At 35.6% G+C, this 24,505-nt stretch overlaps 1 long non-coding RNA gene across 1 annotated transcript; it reads right to left on the bottom strand.

Annotated features, from left to right (window-relative positions):
* Positions 1-906: 906 nt before the first annotated feature.
* LOC134806053 (uncharacterized) lies at positions 907-6,101 on the bottom strand. Its single transcript, XR_010146459.1, has 2 exons — positions 5,506-6,101; positions 907-4,214 (listed from the first exon to the last, which is right to left on the bottom strand). It is a non-coding gene; the product is annotated as an uncharacterized LOC134806053 (long non-coding RNA).
* Between the last annotated feature and the right edge of the window lie 18,404 nt (positions 6,102-24,505).

Genomic DNA, 24,505 nt, shown 5'->3' with positions numbered 1-24,505 from the left:
TGACAGCTTATTTAACTAATAGTTAGGCAAAGTGGTTGCCATATAACTAAAAATAGCTTGTGACTATATTTCTTCCATTCCATAGTAAATTTAAATAATTTTCCAGTTTTCCAGACACATCACAACTGCCTTTGTCTTGGTAGATTTTGTCATGTCGTGGGCGGCTTAGGCATAAAATTTTGTAGGTAGTATTTGCTATATACAGTATATAGGTATATGGAGTACCAAGAAAACTCTGCAGTGGTTTCGATAGCTAAGACTGTGCAAGTGTTCTTTTAAACGTCAAACTTCTATGAAATTATGACGTATGTAATACTGGCAGTCTATGCTATCAAAGTCGCTGCAGAGAGTGCAGAGTTATCTTGGTCTAACTCTACCTATGTATACCTCTCTTTTAAGTATTGTTCTTAAGTCAATCAAGAGTAGGTTAGGTAATAAACTTTCACCAGTTGCTTTTCCATTATATATTTATATGAGTCCTTATAGTGTCCCACTGCTGGGCAAAGGCCTCCTTTTTCTTCAACGTATCGCAATCCCCTTAGCTAGAGGGATAGTTATTTTTGTTGATAAAAAACGTAACTAACTAACCCTAATAAGTCTATATATACTCTGGCAAGCCAACTTAATCAGTAGAAAAAGGCGCGAAAATCAAATAAATAAATAAAATTTGTTTGAAAGGTCCATTTATTCCTACATTTTTCAGTTATGCTGCCTTTTTCTACTGAGAAAACCGGCTTGACTTGACAGTCTAGTTTCCACTATCTATGGGGTGGAAGGTCAAACTGCAGTGTAATAATTTTCGTAAAAACCATTGAATACGCCAATTTTTGGGATAAGGTGCCACTGCCCAGCGGTCCTATGGTTCTTTTATATATTAGGTAAAATTAAAAAAAAAAACAAATATGATCACAGTTTAGTTTTATATTTGGTAAACATACATATAAACAATTTAGAAAGGCACGATATAATTTTTTATTTTCCTAAATTCTACCTACTAGAGGCACGTTATAAATTTGTTAACTATCTACGCAAGATTTTGGATTATTTAAAAAATAAACTATTAAGTAACAAGTTGTAAACTGAATGTACCCAGTGTACATAATAATGCTTTTCTCGTTATACAGATTGATTTCCGTGACGATTGCATTTCGAACCTTAAGGTGCTTAGCCAACATGTCAATCGTTTACGCTCCGTAGTGTAGCGATCTCTCTTTATCACTCTACCATATTGGTGCGATGGAGACATTGGGGTTTCGTTCGCTACGGAGCGAATACGATTGGCATGTTGGCTAGGCGCCCTGGCTGCCTGAGGCGGAGAGACGTGCGGGTATTAACCAATAGCATTGCACACATCAGTTGCGTAGCGTGAACTATCTAGCCGTGGGCGAAGTCGCATCTACGAGGCCCTTTTCTTTTAATGTGCCCGAAGGGGCCTCGCGCGAGGCCCCCCTTGGGGCGCGAGGCCGTAGGCGACGGCCCACGCCTAGCTACGCCACTGGCACACATCTCCGCTCTGCTGGATTACAACCAATTGGATAATTCCCGCAGGTCTCTCATCTCTGCCTCAGTGGAAAGGCAGTCTTAGAGCGGTTTCGCACTACGTCCGATCCGAACCCGTGAAAATATCGCACCGCACACGTTGAATGACGGAAAGAAATCGAATAACGGAGATCGGATCTAGTGCGTAACTTACCATAGAAATAGTTCTACGGCTGCTACGGACCATGTTTTCACGGGTTCGGATCGGATTCGGATCGGACGTAGTGCGAAACCGCTCTTAGCTCTGTTCGAACTAAACCTATAAGCAACTTTGCAGGATATATACAGTATTGCATGTAATTGACTAAAACTTAAATTAGTATTCATTTGCTCTTAATATAATATGTATAATGCATGTTTGAGGAACTCGAGTCTTAACAAATGCTGTCATGACTTTTAACATCACTTTATATCTGTTAAATAATGCATCTTACGAAAATGCGCAGAAAACGACAGACATTTTCATTTGTCGCATGGTTCTTTGAAAAGTACCTACATATTTATGTATACCTATTTGATTTTCTACCTTAGCAGAATTATCATAATGCGGGTTGTACACAATCTGTCACGCTTGTATTTCTGTATTTTATCAAATACTTAAATAACAAAGGACGATTGCTATTGCATGTCTTTAGACTGGTACATACATAGAAAATCTGTATTTTTGCATTTCCAATTTGTTTAGGTAGGAGAAAATTTGATTTTTCTTGATACAAAGGCACTCCTTTGGTTATAAACGTGTTTTATAAAGTAAAAAACTACGAGTTTTATGACAATAATGACTTATATAAACAATACTGCTTCATTACTAATGTAGCATCTATATGAGACCTCGTGGGACTATATATGGAATTGTTATATTTTAGTCTAATAGGTACCATAAAAACATGTCGTTTTAAAATGAGAGCTTTACTTCGATTGTATGGGGCTTTTTGGTAGCGGGCTCGTGTGACTCTAAACTTATTTCCCATATTTCAAATTTCAGCAATAACTAGTTGCTCACCTTGTATCGTGCGAGGTTTACTGGACTAGTTATAAAGAACCGACACCATTGTTGCCGTGAACTAATTAACACCAGCCTTCATGACCTAGGCTTACTAGAGTGACTTGCATTTGTTCTCTTTCGTTCCATTTTGTAAACAAAAGAAAACTAACTCTTTTTGCTCCTGTATTACACGTTCAAATTACACTTGAAAATTTTTGATTTTTTTTCTTGTATGATCCGTGGGGTAAGGCGGTCTTCACATTAGATGTGGACCCGTACGCCGCTCCACTGTGCGAGCGGGACATCGCTTGCATAGCGCTGTCTCGCTCACACACCATAGCGGCGTGAGGGCCGCAGGCGCAGGTGATAACCGCGTAAGTTACTTGTTTGAATCATTTTGTAAGCTAAATTGTATATGGAAGAAACAGGCAATATTTTTATAATAAAAAAATATTTGTTACACTGAGGAGCAATGAATTATGCAATATAAACGTAAGTGACCCCTTATTATTGCTCTTGAGCGTAGGTATTTTTATGCTGAATCAAAGTCATAATTTTCATAAAATAATATACCTATGCTTGTCATGAAGATAATTTTAACATCATTTTCTAAGCCAAAAGGTACCACAATATCAGTTTACCTACAGTTAAAAATCGTTATTAATAGCAGCAGCCTTTTGTTTGTTTAAAAACGCCACAAACCTTGCCCAGTTAACCAATTACTTAAAAAAAATTACATTTGTGAGAGATATTAGTCTCACTGGGCATTAAAAACCAGACATTTTTATATTTTTTATGGCAAATAAAATAAAACATGTACATATAAAACATCAATTTAGATAATCTGTATGTATAAATAACAAATATCTCATTCTTTGAATAATTTGTGGACATGACATGCTTAAACCCTAATTAATCTAAAAGTGTTAAACAATTCATAATAACAATAAAAATATAAAGGCAAATAGAATCTCAACATAATTATACTTACTTAATATAAACTTTGTTCTCATATTTACAGGGCAGTGAAACAAATAAAACAATGTTTTCATCACATGATATTAGGTTTTAGGCCTCTCCAAACGTCACCGATAATCGCATGCGATTTGAAATACATTGCTGCATCGTTGCTCTTACCACAGAATAAAGAATAGTACTAGGTACAGAAGGTTTACTCTCTAACAAAACGTGTCTATTACGACAGCTATGACCGCTAGGTGGCGCAAGTGCGAGCAGGCGTCCGTTCCCTAGCGGTGCGCGGCAACTACTATGGCTAGACACCAAAACTGGTGTTAGCCGCATGTACTTGTAGCGACGCGACGAAATCGCCGAGTGAGCCACGCCTGCTGCTTGCAACTTAAACAGCAATTATTTAAAATCGCATGCCTTTTGTTGCAACGTCTGTAGCCTTATGGTGTTCTTCGGTCGTTGTTCTTGCAGGGCAGCGGTGGCAAGTTGTATGACTTGCCATCAGGAGTCATCCAGCAGGTCGGAGGGTCATGGTTATGCCGGCCTATGCTCTCCGTCACCTTCCCCGCATCATTTATCCGGAGCTTCGCCGGACAACATCTGCTGAAGAAGTACCAGCAATACCACAGCTGGCTCCCGTATGCTTTCTTATACATAAACCTGAATGTGTGGTTTTGGTATATGAATAGTTTTGAATTGCCTCTCGTATTTATGAATATACCTGGAACAAATTGGGATTTATTAAGAACCTTGTGCAATAAATGACTAATTTCGCATATTATTCATCTAATAGGGAAGGAAGGAAAATAATTCAAAATAATGTTTTGTAGAATTTAATTTTATATTAGTCTGCGGATGACTTCAGGGATGATTTCTGTAAAACAAGCAAAGGTCAAAGTACAGACATGATATGAGGGTCAACCAAACTAAAGTCAATTATATTGAATATAGACCCCAAACTTTATTTTTTAAATTAAAAGTAAACATTAAAATTTCTGCCTAACACAATGTACTGATATCACAATTCAGTTACAGAATGAGATAAAACATGCAAACTATTTTCCAAATTCTTACACAAAAAACTTAATTTTAAAATATGTTTGAAACCAATATGTATGGACAAGTTCACAAATGTTTTTGAATTTGACTGCAGTCGGAAATTAAATTCTTTGACTGTACAATTGACTGTCCATGTCAAGTATTATTAACAGGAGGCAAAATAAATACACAATGCCATAACCTCTTGTCTTTGTATGATAAGGATCCAGACCAAAAACTTTAGCCATTTTTTTTCAAGAACATTTTTTCTGCTCTATCCAGATTCATACAAAAAATCATGCATTCATGGGTGCAGTAACAGTCAGAATTCGAATTCTATACATATGTGAATAGATTTAGCAGCAGATACAGTAAATAATAAAAATTAAGACCTTAATCACACACTGTACTCATGAACAAAAGCTGAATATTTTTGGTTGATGTTTTACTAAATTACCATTATAATAAATGTAACTTGTTGTAGTTAGACTTTGTTTCCACTGGTTTTACAAAGCCAGGTTTTATTTTGATACTGAACTTCCATACAAAGGTAGCATACTGGAAGTATGTGGTAAGGTAATTGTAGTTTATGTGCTACATGCTATAAGTTATCTCTTTTTATGAGTTCAGTCTAATATTACTCAAGAACTTTAAATTACGCATTCGTTTCATTATAAGTGGTTAAATAACAACAAATTACTTTCATGAGCTTAGCAATAAATCCGATATAAACTAAAAAGCCACAAATCAGTGGTATATGTATCAGATTATTGTTTGTAATGATAGCAGATAAGAAAAGTAAGGTTATGTGGTACACAGCTGTAAATTATATTGATAATGCTTCAATTGCCAAACAATATCCGTGATTTTAACGATAACAGACATTTCGAAACGGAGTAAAAATTAATAAAATGATTGCAAGTTGCAAAACCATGCAACACAACATTTACATGTACACTTTAAACTTTACATACATTTGTTTACCTACAAACTATCGTGAAATCGTGCATTGCACTTAATACACTTGATCGACACATAAATCGGGTGTCGTTACATACCAGTCACACAATTCTCAGTATTTAATGTTCTTAATATCACCTCCATAAAGCACTGTAATCCCTTTTGGACACCACCACATTATTAGAAATTGTATAATAGCAAAAAAAGTCCTCATAAACACGTGACATTATAATAAATATTAACGATCTCAGTTATAAAAAATATGCAACCAAATTATTATCTCTCGAATTGAATTCTTTCTTTCTTACAAAACACAAGTCAACAAGAACACTGCTTTTGCTTTGACGTTTGACAATTGAGACTGACAGCTCCGTACTGATTGACGGAACACAAGAACGCAACTCGACTAGTTTCAAATGAAAATTCGATTTTGAAACTCGATTATGGTACGGACTTTGTTCCAACATTTTTATCTGTCGTTATCATTATTCATTAGCGTAATATGGTATTAACATCGTAGATTGTAATGTTATCTCTGTGAAACGTAATAATCGGGATTCCGTAGAAGCAACACTACACATATTATATTATGATGATACATTGTTTATTATAGTTTATCTAATTCTGCTATGTATTTCCGTTTTACGCGACGACATACATTTTAATATCAATAGTTGTGGTTAAAAATCACTACAATAATATTAAATTCTATGGTTATCTATCCCAATTTCCTATAGGATTTAATTGGCAAATTGAAGTACCTAATAAAGGCTGGCCAAGGACACGAAATCGTCTTAATCGTGCCCTTCCATGGGTCATTTTATAAAATGCCTGTAGCCTCAGTTTACGTTTTTTTCTAACGACCAACCAGATTTATTAGAAAGAGACACAGACAGCGATTACAGGTTACAATCTTTCTACAAAACGCGACCCTGCAGCATTTCCTATTCAAATCCCGACTGATGATGATGACTGATGAGCCTATCATCGCGATACGTGTGGTTTTATACGTGTCTCAAATATACTTTTTTTTTGTAATTCCTTTTGACGCGTCTTGCGCGTCGTCCTGTCATCGATGTTGCGTCAATCGTTTTGTTTTAGATTCATTGAAGTATTTAATTTTATTCGTTTTTATTACGACAACTAAATGAATACAAGAATGTAGTAACGTCAATGTAGTGTTTTGTTTATAGAGTGATTTGTGGTGTTTAAAAGTTTGTTTTAATATATCCCCAATCAAGGTTAAATAGGGCCATTTAGAAGTTCAGGCAAAGTTTGAGTTAAACTTAAACTTGCTTTTAATAGTACAGAAGTTCGAAAGAAGTGTAAAAGAAAACTTAGTGTCTATCTGTGTTGTAAAGAATAACGGAGAGGTGTTTGGATTTGATTTAAAAATAAACCTGTGAAGAAGAATGTTTGTTTTCTGTTAATCCCCAATGTTGCGTCAGGAAATTGAACAAGTCTAAAATGTACATCATCTTTTATGACAGAAAATAGATTAGGAAAATTCGTTAATTATTTAAACATCCCCTTAAAGTAGGTATTAAAATTATAGTGTTAGCCTTTTTTCATGTACAATTTTTACTGTCATTCAATGAGAATCACTGAATTTTTTCAAGTTATTTTGGTGTTTCAATATAGTTACAAACCGACCCCAAAATGAATGTGACACAAACAACTATTTATTTTCATAATTAGGTACATGTAATTCACATTTTTTGACACATTTACTAATATACAACTCTCATTTCAGTGGCCAACTTTGTGCCAACAAGAAAAGGAAGCTTACTTTTAGTCCACCAAGGATATGCATTCAGACTGAAGAATAAACTGGCATATGGAAAGAAGCAGTGGTACTGCATATCTCGCACAAAGACCGGCTGCCACGTTGATGTTACTACAATTGTTCACGGAAACGGTAATGCCATCCAGCGGGTCCGTAACAGTCATAACCACCCCGCGCCTGGATTTTATAGACGGAATGATGGATCATTCAAAATTGTTTGACTATTTGTAACAAAAAGACTGATGTAAGACTTCTCTTATTATACTTGATTTTAATTAGTATTATTTTTATATTCTAGAAGCTCGTGTAAATAAATAAAATGACTGATTTTGAAAATTATTACCTCATGTTTTTCTGTTAATTTTAGAATGAATAAAGAGAATATATTTTATATGCACATTAATAAAATGCTTTAAAATACTTATTGTTTTTATGACATCTTAATAGAGAAGAAGTAAATTAACTTATGAATTAAAATAATAAGGCTGATTTTAAGATTTAATACCTCATATTTTTACTACCTCTAAAGTAGCAATGTTTAGTAAAACACTCACTATTATAATATTTAAACCTTTCGCATTTTGAACACATATTAACTCACATTTATTTTATTGAGTTTTTCAATTGTAACATAGTGACTTTTATAATTACACACCCGTCATGTTTTTGAATAAATAAGTAGATACTTATTTAATACCTTATAACTTTAATAATGTTTTATAAACACTGCTTATTTTTAGTTTTAATGTAAATTTAGTTACAATAGGTAATTACATATTTTTACTATTGTATTTACAACAATTTTATGTCATAAGTATGGACCTGTGTACTTTAAGTTCATGCTCAAAAATCTTGTTAAGATGTATTCGGGTTTCGGGTGATACCGAAAAGTTCAGAATGTCAGATGAATCCAAAAATAGACTAATTTGATGGAATTAGTGGACATTTTGAAGTACCTAGACAGAATTACTCATTTTTTAAACACTGTGTCCCACTGCTGGGCAATTAAAGGAGCCATCTCCCTTTCCAATCCTCAAATAATAAAAGATAATGTATTAGAATTATATTACTCCTACTGTGTAAAGATAAGCGCCCAGTTCATCCAGTTTATATGTTATCATTAGGTTGTTATAATAGATCTGCATTATATTTTTTTAAGTATTAGGCTGCCTTCCCTCTGAGGCGGAGATGAGAGGAAGCTAATCTAGTGGAGTAGTGATAAGATGTGGATTAACCCATTCAGGGCCAGCGACTCAGCGTATGGGCCATGCTCAAACAGTTCCGCAGGGCCAGTGACTCACATGTGAGTCTTGAATAAATTCTGATTTAAACTTAAATGAAACGTAATTTGATGTAATAACGTAAGTATCATATAAGCTAACAACCATTTCTATAAGGTATATTAGGTTAAAAAATTATAAGCACGTATTTTTTAATGAAAACAGGGTCTAGAATATTCAAGTTTGGTTTACTATCAGTGCAATATAGTAAATATACTGAAATTCTAGATACATATGCGATGCAAGCAAACAGAAAAATCCATATTTAAAAAATATATATATTTCAGAAGTTATTGACATGGCTCAAGGTGTGGGTCACCGTGGCCTGGCGCTACTTGTAAAAACTACTAATGTTTCCGTAGCAGGCTAAAATAAACTTTATTGGCTGGTTTTAAAGCTTATTTCATGTTGAAGCTGTTTGATATTATACCATTTTACAACCGATTACTGTTTGGATGATGGTAAGCCACATTTTGTAGGAACCAAACCGTAGTATAATAATATTGTGTTTTGTATGAGGGGTAAGGCAACTAGGATTTTCTCCCACTGTACTTTTATGTCATAATATTTGGTGATCATTGTATTGTATCTTAGGCAATTACCTACTAACAGTCTAACAATGATGTTAAGGTTCATTTTTTTTCGTTTCAATATAAAACAAGGCGGTTGAAACAGTCATCACTAACTAATATGTATTGTATTACAAATAGTTTGTGACAAATATTTACAAGTTCTTTAAAACATCGTGGTTTCTACGGCAGATTAGAAAGTAAGTACATACTATAATACATTTTAAGTTCTCTATTGTTACTAATATAATGGCGTTTACCAAAACAAAGATAAATGACCGACCAGGTGTAAGCTTATCGGACACACTTGGACAATAAACAAGGAATGCATCCGAGACGGCGGCGGTATTATCTTTCATGTGGTATTTGTCACAAGAGTTCAAGAAGTGATTCATCCCATCCCCCCTATTAGAGATGTATTTTGGAGTAACATGGGAAATATTATTTAGTCACGATTTATTCGTGGGCGACTTTATACTCCTGTGCTGTTTAGTGATTTCGTATTTTGTGACCATGGCTATGGATTACCGGAATTTGAACCTGCCTAACCAAACTGCAATAATTAGTTTTTTTATAGGCACAGAAAAACGGTGGTTAGTATAAATGTTGCATAATGCTGTTCATCCGGCCGGCTTCATAAGCGGCGATTTATTTACCGTGCGCGCCAGGCTCGAGACCCATAAGCTGAGTCATACGTTTTAGCTAAAAACGGTTTGTATGGTGGCCCGGCATATTGTGTACGCTCAGCGGTTCGTGGCCATGAATGGGTTAATGCTGTTGGTTGATTTTTTTCATCTCTGCTCATTTCTGCCTCAGTGGAATGGCAGCCGTAAGTAGGTGTATCTATTGACGCTCAATAGCAATAAAATTATTTTATACCTATTATGGAAATTTAGGATAATGACAAAATGTCGTATAAAATCTCGGCAGTAAGGCCTACCGCAAACTACTTCGCTCGTTCGTCTGTTTGCCGTATCGCTCGAATATGCAAGAGCGATAGAGAGGCAAATAACGAAGTTTTGATGTTCGCGGTAGGCCTCTGCCTGTCTATTCTTGCCAACGTATAGTAGATCTAAATTAATTTTGACTGATATTGTTATCTGTACTTATTGTGGGTATTGCTCTTGATTTGAATAAACTTATTATACTTACTTGGGTTATTTATTTAAAGTCTTGCCTATTAAAAAAAATAACTTTACAATTTAACGTAGTATAGGAAATATAATGCCTCGGGAAATAAATATAATGGGGTTGGCCAGCATAGATTTTATCTAACTTCCTTTAATTTAACTTCAGGCCAAAAAAAATAATTCAACTCGCTCGCAAATTGCCAGTGTGGCCGCGCCCTAACGGTTTAAGTCAAAACAGCTAGAGCAGCTCTTACATGTGAGCAGCTGTTACAGTTCTGTATTGTTTACAAAAACTCGTTAAATAAATCGTCATAGCTACGTAACAAAATGTAAATAAATTACAAGTGGACAGGATTAATCAAACATACAGTCGACTCTCGTTAATTCAAACCCGCGATAATTCGAACCTCTCTATAATTCGAAGTTATCACGAGTTCCCTAGAAAATCTCTTTGTATTTCGAAATAATTCAATACATTATTAAGCACTTGGTAATTCGAACAAAAAAATCATAGCTACGTAACAAAACGACGCGTTAATTCGAACTCATAGGCGTCAAACACTCGACAATTCAAAGTTATGAGATTTCCGAGGTAAGTGTAAGTACCCTACAGTTTGAGACAAGTTCAAGTTCATCGTTGCACTAGCATTTGTTATTGTAAAATCATTTCCGGCGCTAAGTATTTCTGTTAAAAAAAAAGTTATTGATCAGTCTCAGCAATGTGCTTTGAAGCAAACTAATATTACAGATTTCTTCCCAAAGTCTAATAATTAATTTACATTATGTATGTGCATGTAAATTAGCAGTTAATAAATCATAATTAATTATTACTCAATAATTCGAACTTTCATATTTTTTCTCTCAAAAATTTCGAACTATTTGATATTTCAAACTCTCGATAATTCGTAATATTTTAAAAGTCCCTTGAGTTTCGAATTAACGAGAGTCGACTGTAGCAATATAGGTACTTAAATAGTGAGTCTGCAAACCTTACGTCACATAAGTTACAATATGTGGAAGGATCAATGTAGCCAATGACTCTTACCATATCAGCGTTTCCCGGATGCATTCGGACTATTCGGGAGCCCAGGTTCCTAAGCTACCAATGGGTGGATTACAACTCGCGAAGCTCCGGCTATGGAATGAACACTAAAAAAGGCATGTAAGTACAATTGGTAACGCGCATGTGACACTCCTATACTTGCAAGCGTCTATAAACTTACCATCAGGCGACCTAAAAGTTTGTTCACAAGCGTATTTCAAGGTTTACAAGTTTACCGACCAAAATAGGTTTTTATTGTGACAACAGTTGAAAGCTCAGATAAGTTTTATAGTAAGTATTTATTTCACTAAAAGGTTCAAAATTGATAGACCTTTTTTCTAGCTGATTGTTTAATCCGCCTGTCAGAAGACAAACATTCAGAAAAGATACAAAGTCTCTGGTAATAATACAATCATACAAATCACAATCTAATGTACTGCCCGCTGGAACTGACGTAGAAAGCGGGCGGTGGATGGTTGTGGTCTTCCGCCACCTTCAAAATATGTACAGTTTCCCCTGTCTGACTGGTGGTCGCCGTGGCCTTGCAGTTTTTAGATCGGTTTGAAGAGCAGACCCATCGTCTGGTGGTCCCCGAACCGCTGCCGCTCATCGTGTAGGTGAACTCTCGTAACATTAACAGAGGTTTTCCTCGCTTTGATTGGATGATTTTAACTGGAGAAAAAGAAATATTTTAAAGTTTTATAAACGACTAAGAATAAGCACTTAGTGGCCACTGGATTCAATAGCCACGTATATTCGTGCCGTACTTATGCCAAAGTGGCTTATACTCGTAATGTGTTGCAATAACACACTTACTTACCTATAATTTTACCATATATAGTAACAGCACCAGTCATGGGACATTTAAGAGGAAATTTGGAGTATTTATGATATTTCCCTTGTACATGTAAACTCTCTCCGCTTAGCGTGTTAAAAGATGAAAGTCCTATCCGCCTTTCATGTTTTAGGCGTGTTGTATCAAAGATACTGCAATGAGTTTCCACATAATTAACAAATTAAAACTATGCTTTTTTTCTCCAGTCATGGACACCAAAGCTCCAGTAATGGGCCCCCGGTAATGGACGTGGATCCAGTAATGGGCCCCCTATAATGGACATTGCTCTATCAGTATAAAATATAGATATGGGGAATAAGTTAAGGCAAAAAAATCACGTTTTGGTATAAGCTTTTATCGCTGAATGTATTTTTCTTTCCACAGCCAATTATTATTGTATTAGATTCATCGAGACAATTCTAATATACCCAAACACAATTAGTTAGGGTTTATTGCGATAAAGTTTCCATAGCCACCTCCTGTCTCCATCATCAGATCAAGTCCATGTTATCATAATATTGCATTATCATCCGATTTGCATACTTAATTACGTACTTACACTACTTACACAAAATTTCAACTGAATCGAAAATCGAAAAGTGGGTCAAATTCAGCTACCAAGATTTGACCCACACTAACTAACAAGGCAAGTTAAATAAAAGTTTGGAAAAACGATATTAATTTATCCTAAGTCCGAGAATACCTCCTGGTTCACATATTTCGTAACTACATTTTACTTCTGTATTGTTTAAAACATGAAATTATGGCATGGCAAGCATCATTATGTCAATTGTCCCATCATAGGAGGTATGCAGTTTTACAGCTCCTATAATGGGATTGGGCCAAATAACACTATTTTTTTACATCTGTGGAGTCACAACATAGTGTGTTGTATACCTTATCTCATGGTAAATGCAATTAACAAAACACATTCTAGTTTTCATCAAGTATTAATTAATTAAAATTTAATAAATTAACTCACCTCTCTTAGCGAAGTTGTTAAGAATTTTTAGTGATATTTTTTTTCAGTGGCACGACAACTTTTGGGTTGACGCACATTTCTTAAAAAATAACCGAATTTAATAAAAATTCAATCATAATCAGCTCTAGGACTCTTATTTATGATAAAAATATATCCAGTGTTTATAAACTACTTTTATATACTTATTTTAGAGGAATTGTGTTTTTTTGTCCCATTACTGGTTCCGTGTCCATTATAGGGTATACTACTATACATTGATATATTTGGTCACTTCGTCTGTAGCTATCTAGTACTTATAATATATAATAGTATGAAATCTTGCTGACCAAATATATTGGTACGGTCACGGTCCGTGATAGTTAAGTAATTTAGGGTCCTAGCTAAATTGGTTGTTCAATACTTACATGGTCCAACAATCACGGAGCGTGACTGTACCTCCCTATGAACGCATTGGGGTATAATTATGTAGATATAAGTAAAAGCGTTCGAGTAACATTGAGTACTTATATTCCAATTTTATTTGAAATAATAAATTATTTTGCGAATCGTAAACTCGAAGCTCAAGAATTCGCGTCGTCAAACCGAACTGCGTCCGCATTTATAACAAATACAGAATTGTCAAAGCAATTACGATCAGCAAGGGCAATTGCGACTATAAAAGAAAAATCAACTACTCTAAAAATACAACAAGTGAGTCTAGACCTAGAGCCACTTACACCGTGGGTGAAGTCTCTTTTATGACTGGCGAAAGTCGTGAATACAAGAGAGTTAGCTCTAGACATTCTTGAATTTTCAGAGTAGTTGCATATGCCCCATGATTGCAATTGGGATGGCTACCCTTACAGGCCTTACACCATTTCATCGATTATTCCCTTTTATTCCAATGAAGGCGTAATTAGAGTAACAGAGAAAGATCCCGCATTTTGCAAACTTCGATTTTCACGGTAATAGAAAGACCAGATTGTCTCCTTATTCCAATTTCACCAGGGGCTCAGAGTTGCTGAAACGCGCATAGCTTTAACGCGGCCAGTTTAGCTCTTCGTCTATTCTCTTTTTCTCGAATCGAACGTTTTCTGAGATATTCCTGGTACTTCTCGGGATCAGCTCTTCTAGCTTCTCTATATTTTCGCACCTTTTCTGTGTTTCGTTGTCTTTGCATTAATAATCTCTGGTTAAACTCCATACTCGTTGGTGCAACGAAGATGTAGCCTAGAATGGAACATTTATTATCATTTTTCTAGTTAGATACATTTTTCGAAATAATAATTAATTTCATACAGCTGTTTTGTTTAATGGAACATAATTTTGTTTAAATACAATCATAGCTTTTTATTCGTCGAGTGTGACCTATTGAAATAATCGTATCACATATGAAATAAGTACCAACCTAAATAGGTAGGACCTACATACTTACAGCTTACAATACCTACTTTATAATACGTTGATTTTCTCTAAGATTATTTTTTATTTTTATATGTAGGTACATATATAAAAATGAACCTTCATAACCAACGAAATCGCCAAACCACTATCCATATGTTTCTCGACAGATGACCTAACAAATCTCTCTCCTATGGGCAGAGTGTTTAGAAACATGATTTTACAAACGGATATCATTTCAAATCCTAAGACTAAAGTGTACAAGTATACTTTCTCAGTGAAGTCCTGTCTACTATACATCTTCGGTTCCCCACTCACGTCACTCTATTTACGATGTACCTACTACTTTCTTCTCTCAGACCATTTAGTGATCTTTCCAAAAATGTTGGAAAATAGCGTAACATTTCGCTGTACAACTACAAGCTGATCTCATTTGTCGTTCTGCTATTTCTTTATTAGAACTTTTCGAAATGTAAGAATATCCTAGTAATCTTTTTTCGTTTCTAGGTAACTCCAATTAATCTTAAGTGTTTTTGTCATTGATGATTTGGGAGGTGCTTCAAGGAATAACTTGAAAGCATCTGCAAAAAAATTCGTAACTGCAACTACATGTTTCAACAACTTCCTGATAATTCAAAGGGATATCTAGTCAATACAATACAACTCGAAAACTACTATAAGGACGAGCAATAATAATAAGTAGAAAAATACATTTATTTAACGTCACATCATAGTAAGCAAATAAAGAAAAAGAAGATATGCAGACATAAAAAACATAAGACGCTAAATGGGATCCCCACTCAGCAGTAGTGGCGTTGGTTTTCAGCATGAACCTGCCTGAAAAGTATGAGTTAAAGGCGACACGTAGGTACCACAGACATGCCTTCGCGTCTCAATATCTAGCCCAAGTGTGAAACATCTCAAAGCAAGGTTCCACACACAAAGCAACGTTGCATTGGTCACACCAGTATCTAGTTTCCCTTCTCGTCTTATTGAACTTCTTAGTAGTACTACAGACATGGCATCTTCTGCAAGGCATGCGTTTCTGCCCTGTAGCTGGAATCCTTGAAGGGAAATGTCTGTCTGTGAGACGAGCTGGCAACACTTTAGTAGCACGTTGTTTGGGCTTCTTGGTTTTTGTTTCGACAGACTCAACAATAGGAGGTATACTCGTACTTTCCTGGTGGAATGGAATCACTGGAATTACAATTTCATTGATCGATGTTTCTGAAAATTGAAAATGTAATATTACGGCATTCAATTTGTAATAAGTCTATTATTGATTAGATTAATCAAAATAGTTAGCAAGAGTAAAGGTTCCGTCACACAGGCGCGTTTGCGGGCGGCGCGTGAGCGGGGCGTGCCACTTTTCCATATAAAACGCTCACGCCGCGCTCACGCCCTGCCCGGAAAACGCGCCTGTGTGACGGAACCTTAATAGTTCGCCCGGAAGACGCAGCGTAGGAAAGCTGCTAATAAAAGTGTAGAGGTCAAAATTGCAGACAGTCGTTTAAGTAATAGAATACACTGCGAGTCAATTCAATATCTAATTAAATTCAGATTTATGAAATTAGAATGCCGTTTCGTAAGTGGTTGGTTTTGGATTGAAGTGCAGAATAAATAATATATTACAGACATGAAAAAGTAATTTTAATCTAGTTTAGATATATGAACGTACGTTCTAGCAATTGCATGTGTATTTTAAAGTTAAGTGCAAATTGTCACATTTAAATTCATGTCAATTCAGTTAGTAGGTATTTTAATGATTTCTTCTTCCTTCATATACACATAAGACAACTTCCTTATAATTCAAACGGATACTTAGTCAATACAATACAACTCGAAAACTAAAACAATAATAAGAAGAAGGAAATACATTTATTTAACCCCACATCATAGAAATAAAGAAAAAGAAGATATACAGACATAAAAAAACATAAGACGCTAAATAGGATCCCCACTCGGCAGCAGTGGCGCTGGTTTTCAGCAGGATCATGACTTAAAAGTATGAGTTAAAGGCGACACGTAGGTACCTAAAACATACTTTCACATCTCAATATGTAGCCCAAGTGTGAAACATCTCAAAGCAAGGTTCCACACACAAAGCAACGTTGCACTGGTCACACCAGTATCTAGTTTGTCTTCTCGTCTTATTGAACTTCTTAGTATTACTGCAGACATGGCATCTTCTGCAAGGCAAGCGTTTCTGCCCCGTAGTAGCTGGAATCTTTGAAGGGAAATGTCTGTCTGTGAGACGAGCTGGCAACACTGTAGAAGCACTTTGTTTGGACTTCTTGGTTTTTGGTTCGACAGACTCAACAATAGGAGGTATACTCGTACTTTCATGGTGGAATGGAGTCACTGGAATTACAATTTCATTGATCGTTGTTTCTGAAAATTGAAAATGTAATATTACGGCACGGCATTCAGTTTGTAATAAGAAGACTATTATTGGTTAGATTACCTAATCAAAATAGTTAGCAAGAGTAGTTCGCCCGGAATATTGCACACAGTTGTTGAACGAAAAGAATACACTGCGAGTCAAATCAATATCTAATTAAACTCAGATTTATGAAATTAGAAATTTGAATTGACTCGCAGTATTAGAATGCCGCTTCGTAAGGGGTTGGTTTTGGATTGAAATGCAGAATAAATAATACATTACATGAAAAAGTTATTTTAATCTCGTTTAGATATATGAACGTATATGTTCTAGCAATTGTACCTATGTGTATTTTAAAGTTAAGTGCAAAATTTCCGCGTTTAAATTCATGTCAATTCAGTTAGTATCTTAATGATTTCATCTTTATTATCGTTGTCGTCACTGTTAGACGTGTTATCAATTAGAATCTGCTGAATTTCTTCCTTTTTTTGCATTTTCAGTCTTTCTCTGTGTCGTCTGCAGCTCTCCCTCCATTTTTTCCTTTGGATTCTTTTTTCCCATGGAGTCATATCCGCTACACTTTTGAGTTTCTTTTCTCCTTTTCGTCTTAAATACCTTAATCTTTCCTTCTCCTTTTCTATAGCATATTTATGAGGATCATTTTTGATTTCTTCATATTTTTGTCTTCTTCTTAGTCTTGCTATAGCCCGCTTATCTGCAGGAGTTTTTCTGGTTTTTCTTCTGGCCATGTTTACATCTGAAAATAACGAGAAAGCAAGGCTTGATGCGTTCCAGGAAATGGGATATCACGATGAGTTTGTTTTTATATGTTTTAAATTTGAACCTGTGGTCCCTATAGAAAACAATACCTAAATAATTTAATAACTAAATCATGTAAATGACAATATTTGTAAACGCATGAAAGAAGAATTATATACGAACTTAAGAAAATAAAACACAATCGTTATCAATATAAATGTAATAAAAATAGAATGAATTCATATTTATAATTATCTAAATCTACGATATTGCTAAAACCGTTGACTTATATATAATATTGATAAATGTCATATACGAAAGCCTTGGGCAATGTCGGATAATTCCAAAAATAGACTCTAATTTGATAGAATTAGTGGACATTTTGAAGTAGGAATTACTTACTTACCCATTTTTTAAGCTCAGTGTGTGTCCCACTACAGGGCAATTAAAGGGGCCCTCTCCCTTTCCAATTCTCAAATAATAAAAGATTATCCATTAGAATGATATTACTCCCACTGTGTAAAGATAAGCGCCCAGTTCATCCAGTTTATATGTTATCATTAGGTTGTTAATAATAGATCTGCATTATATTTTTTTAAGTATTAAGCTGCCTTTCCTCTGAGGCCGAGATGAACGGAATCTACCAATAGCATTGGTTATAATTGCAGAGCATAGAATAGATATGGATTAAAACCAATGCTGTTGGTAGATTCTTCTCATCAGTGGAATGGCAGCCGTAAGTTGTATTGTTGTTTAAAATCTCGGCAGTAAGGGCTACCCCAAACTACTTCGTTCGTTCGTCTATTTGCCTTACTATCGCTCGAATATGCAAGAGCGTTAGAGAGGCAAATAACGACATTTCGATGTTCGCGGTAGGCCCTCGGCCTGTCTGTCTATTCTTGCCAACGTATAGTAAACCTAAATTGACTGATATTGTTATCTGTACCTACTTATTTTGGGTAAGTATGCTATTGATTTGAATAAACCATGAATCTAGTATTAAAACTGGATCTGGCATGAGGGTGGGGATAACTGACAGAACAGGATAGTCTTATGTATCTTTCAGTAGGAGTAGCAGCGAAAGCGCTATTATTGTTTGTCCTTGTCACAGTCTCACATATTTTTTGTTCCCAACCTTTTTTTAGTATGGATAATGGTGGGCAACAAATGAATTCGACCAATCACAGTGTCGCATTTGCGTATGTTTTGTCCCTTACGGAGGCACGCGTACACCACTTCTATACGATCCTACCTTCTATGGAATAAAATTACGAGGGGCGTTCAATATATAATGAGAATGAGATGCAAACTTTTTAAATATTAGGAAAGCAAATACTGGCCAGTAAAGCTAATCTACCTAGCTGATTGCCATGAAAAAAAACGAACTGTTTTTTGTTTAAAAAAAATACGGCGATTTCTTTGCGATGCTATTGAGTACGTTAGCGAAAATGGAGAAAATTGAACTGCGCGCCGTTATCAAATACTTGTGTTTGAAAAATTTTTCTACGGACCAAGTCAATTTAGATTTACGGGACACTTTAAGGTCTAATGCTCCTCCGTATTCGACAGTCGCACGTTGGTGCGCCGAATTTAGACGTGGAAGAACATCGACCATGGATGACCCCCGCTCCGGACGCCCTACTACAGCAGTAACTGAGGAAATTGTGAAAAAAGTCGAAAACTTAGTTTTGGCGGATCGTCGTGTCACGGTACATTGCTGAAAATGTAAAGATTTCAACGGGGATCGTGCATAATATTTTACATGAACGCTTGGGTATGAAAAAGGTATCAGCGCGTTGGGTACCCAGAATGCTTACTGACACGCAAAAACAAACTAGAATCGAGATTTGTCAAGAAGCTTTGGACCTGATACAGCAAGACCGGGAACTTTTTTTGGCGCGATTTATAACAATGGACGAAACATGGCTACATCATTACGACCCTGAAACAAAACTGCAGTCTATGACATGGAAAAGGCAATCATCTCCAACTTCGGCACACAAGTCCGCCGTTTCAATGGCTGCAATACGTGATGCTGGGTTCGATATCCTTAAGCATCCTCCGTATTCACCAGACCTCGCCCAAACGCAACCTGCAAACCTTACGTCACATAAATGACAATAAAATATGGAAGGAGGCTTTCAGCGCTGCGCTGTAGCAAGCATGGCCCTTCCTATATAAGCGTTTCCCGGGTGCATTCGGACTATTCGGGAACCCAGGGTCCTAAGCTACCAATGGGTGGATTACAACTCGCGAAGCTCCGGCTATGGAATGAACACTAAAAAAGGCATGTACACAACCAGCGTCGTATAGGAGGTAGAGTCCAAAGATTTCAAAGTATTCAAATAGTTCAGTACACCATATAATTTGTGTGGCGTACCGAACTATTTGGATGCTACCTACTATACGACGCTGACTGTACGTACAGTTGGTAACGCGCATGTGACACTCCTATACTTGCAAGCGTCTATAAACTTACCATCAGGCGACCTAAAACTTTGTTCACAAACTTACTTCCAAGTTCACCAACCAAAACAGGTTTTTTTTTTTAATTGTGACACAACAGTTGAAAGCTCAGAATAAGTTTTATAGCAGGTTCTTCATTTAATTCGCTAAAAGTGATAGACCATTTTTCTAGCTGATAGCTGATTTATAGCTGATGATTGAATCCGCCTGTCAGAAGACAAACATTCAGAAAAGATACAAAGTCTCTGGTAATAATACAATCTTACAAATCACAATCTAATGTACTGCCCGCTGGAACTGACGTAGAAAGCGGGCGGTAGGTGGTTGTGATCCCCCGCCACCTTAAAAATAAGTACAGTTTCCTCTATCTGACTGCTGGTCGCCGTGGCCTTGCAGTTTTTAGATCGGTTTGAAGAGCAGACCCATCTCTGGCGGTCCCCGAACCGCTGCCGCTCATCGTGTAGGTGAACTTTCGGAACATTAACAGAGGTTTTCCTCGCTTTGAATGGATGATTTTCACTGGAGAAAAATAAATATTTTAAAGTTTTATATACGACTAAGTATAAGCACTTAGTGGCTACTGGATTTAATGGCCACGTATATTCGTGCCTTACTTATGTCGGCTGTACAACTCGCCTCGAGACCACGAGCACAGATTATATAATAGTTCTTACGAACAGATACTTATCTCTCAAAGAAAACGCAAATACCTACCGTTTTGATACCTACACAAAAATACAATGGAGTGACCTTCAGCGCGGCGCTCTCCGCACCGCACGCACCGGCACAACGCTAGGGTTGCTGACGCTTATTAGAAATGATACATTAATACCTACTTAACCGGTGGAGCGAAATAAAAGGAAAGCTAAATCTTAAATTATACTTAATATTCCACTTACGCATTAGTGTTTGCGAAATACTCATTTCAAAAGGTCATATGTGCTTAAAGTAACCGCAGTGTTTACGCCGTCTCATAAACCGCGCAATGATCCCAGCAAGAAATAGTTTTAAAACTTCGTGTAATTTAAAACCAGATAGAGATTAATGTTACACAAAAAAGAAAAATAATAGAGAACCCATGAATACAGGTAATTAATTATAACAATGAAATTATATCGCGGTAGACCCGTTTGTGTAATTAAATATGTAATTAATTATAAGTTAACCAGAGCATAAATGAGTAGGTACTTTCCGGTGTAAATTTAACTTACATCCGTTAAAATAAACATTCACCAAAAAAAAATTGCTACTTACTTATTTCAAATAGATAGATATCTAAATAAATATACATTTGTCGTAATAAACATTACATGTTTAATTAAGGAAATTAAATAGTATCTACGTAGCTTGTAACTATCGTAAAAATTAACACTGCGGCGCGCGGTGACGAGGGTGCGTGAGCGCGTGTGGCAACCAACTGGCTTAGCGATGTTACGATTCGACTTCACAAATCGGTTCAAACCGATTTAGGTCTGAAGTCGACTAAATCGACGTGAGTGTTCCGTAAATCGACTTAAGATACGTTCACCCGCTCTAAACGCACCCTTTCCGATTTATTGCTGCGTCACTTTCGTTTGACATATTGAGGAATAAAATGTACGCGAATCGACTTCAAACCAGGAAGAAAAATGGAGCCATGCACATTGCCGCCATTATTGAGTTGAGTCAAGTCGAAACTTGGTATCTACAGGTAAAGTAAAATGTAACTTATTGTTTAAGTTGTAAGGTTCAATTTCACATGGGCTTAAAGAGATCGATTTAGCGGTATACTTGGATCGGTTTGGCAGTTTTGCGCCGCGTCGATTTGCTAACTGAACGAATTCGCGGCAATGACTCACGGAATCGCACGAGACCGCACGCTCTTTCCTGCTTGCTCGTATAGTGCTTTCCCGTTTTAGCTTTAGTGAAAAGCTGAAATTGTGATCTACCGTGCAACGGAAAGTAAAAAAATACTACAATAGTTTTAAGTCAAAGTTTTTGCTGTCGTGTTAGTCTAAGGATTCTAAAGGGTCGAACAAACCGTAAAATTGACAATTCGATTACGGAGCGGTTTGAGCTACTAACTGATACTGAACTAGAAATTAAATCGACTTGGCCAGATCGGTTTGCAAACCGATTTGGGTTTAAATCGGAGTCGACTTATTCGGTTTGAAATTTTTTCGATTTGACCCATCACTAAACTGGCTTGCTTTTCTACCGTGAACGGTAACAGATTCGTAGGTATAAATCCGAGCTCGCGCGGAGAGTTCCATAGGCCTGTCGCTGGCTCGTGCGCGGCAACATTAAAGCAACGATAACGTTTTTGATGGTTTTTTGTGTTACGAATCACATTTCAAGGCGATTTTTACAGTATTCGACGAAAGAGAACTCATAATGAAAATCCCATATGATATTGATCTATTACCATTTTTAACCAGGCAATTAATGCACAACCCCATAAAACTCACCATACGGTATTATTTAGTGTAGGATTAAATTGCAACGCTTGTACTTATTATAATTTGGAAATAATGAGAGAAAAAATAGCCTATTACCATGTTTGCGGACGGAAATATACTGAATTCAATATAAACCTTACGTTACTTACTTTAAATGTAGGATACATAATTATTTTTTGTGTGATTCATGCTTAATGTTATAAAGCAAATATTTCTCTATGAGTATAAATTTAAAAAAAGTGATTAATATTTTTTACAAATTTTCTGTAAATTTTTACATTTTTTTTAAATACCTAAATGTAATATATTTATTTGGATTATGTGTCGACGTAATCACTAGATTTATTATCTGTCCCTTACACCGAATAGTTCAGCTATTACTAATTATTTCCATTCCGCTATACTAGCCGACCGTATCTTTCTTGGGCTAGTCTGAAAATAACGAGAAAGCAAGGCTTGATGCGTTCGAGGAAATGGGATATCATGATGCATTTGTTTTTATATGTTTTAAACTTGACCACAGTCCTTATAGAAAAAAAGATTTAAAAATGTATTAATCAACTGACAACATTTGTAAGCGCATGGAAAAATAATCATATTATGCTTACGAACATGAAAAAATAAAACACATAATCGTTATCAATATAAATGTAATAAAAATAGAATGAATTCATATTTATAATTATCTAAATCTACGATATTGCTAAAACCGTGAACTTATATATAATATTAATAAATGTCATATAGGTACGAAAGATTTGGGCACTGGAGGCGCTGGTCACTTTTTCTTTAGTACTTATATGACATTTATTTCAGTGTATATATAAAGTTTCTACTTAAAATAACACAAACTGAAATATTTTCATTAAAAAATAGATTATTTCTTCATACCTACCTATAAGTATTTTTAATGTTACCTGTATGGCGAAGTATTAGGAACGAAAGTTAATTTTTAGTTGTTTTCTTATGTTTGCTGGTAGAATTGACTTTTAAATGATGATTTTGGATGATAAATATTTAATAACATTCATTTGGATTTGATTTGGTTTGATTTTGTCTGATATTTTACATTTAATATTTGCTTCGGGTTGGTGTGGTGAAAAATTTTGTGTTTCACTCGGGGGCAAATTTTGTTTAAACCTCGTGATTTGAAACCCTCGCAACGCTCAAGATTCCTCTTTTAGAACCACTCGCTACGCTCGTAGTTCAATTTTTGAATCTTTCGTTTGCTCGAGTATCAATATTAGCACGAGCGGTTAAACAACAACTTTGCCCCCTTGTAAAACAAATAACTAATATTACCAAAAAAAGATTTTCCAACGATAACGATGGTCGTATTTTGACTTATAGGAAACATGTCATAGTACATACTTAACCTTACTATAATTATATAACCCCACTCGACGGAATTGAAACAATTTTAAAGAACTTAATTAATCATAGCCAAGAATTATTTATAAATGCAAGAATAATACCTACCTACGTAACAAGCAACTAATTCTAAAAACAATGGGTTCAAAAATATGAAACAAATTATAAAAGTAAAGCTAAAACTAAAAAAATCGTAAGTAAAACTAAGGAAGAAGGACATTCATAAATAATTTTTTGAACATGATTTGTTGAGGCGTTTTAGAATGTTTGTAAAAAAAGTCACCCTCCTTAATAAGCATGTGGACGTAAGTGTCACAAAAATTGCTTGGTTTGTCCATATAATATTTCATACAACACCCCATTGAAGTACATTTACTGATACGGATGGGAATTAACGGAACACCACATTGAACATAGCTCGATATGCTATTTGCCGGTTTTTATGTTCATTGTGCTACTCTCTGTCTTGGCAATGAATACCGGAATTCCCGAATCCCGAAACACCGGTGAATCAGACCGATTTATACGATATTTCAATACCGGAATTGAACAAGATCAATATCGAAATATCAGTGTTGGATTTCCTTCGTTTC

This window comes from Cydia splendana, chromosome 2, assembly GCF_910591565.1.
Source record: "Cydia splendana chromosome 2, ilCydSple1.2, whole genome shotgun sequence".
NCBI classification, from domain to species: domain Eukaryota; kingdom Metazoa; phylum Arthropoda; class Insecta; order Lepidoptera; family Tortricidae; genus Cydia; species Cydia splendana.
This window is presented reverse-complemented; position numbering and strand designations above follow the sequence as displayed.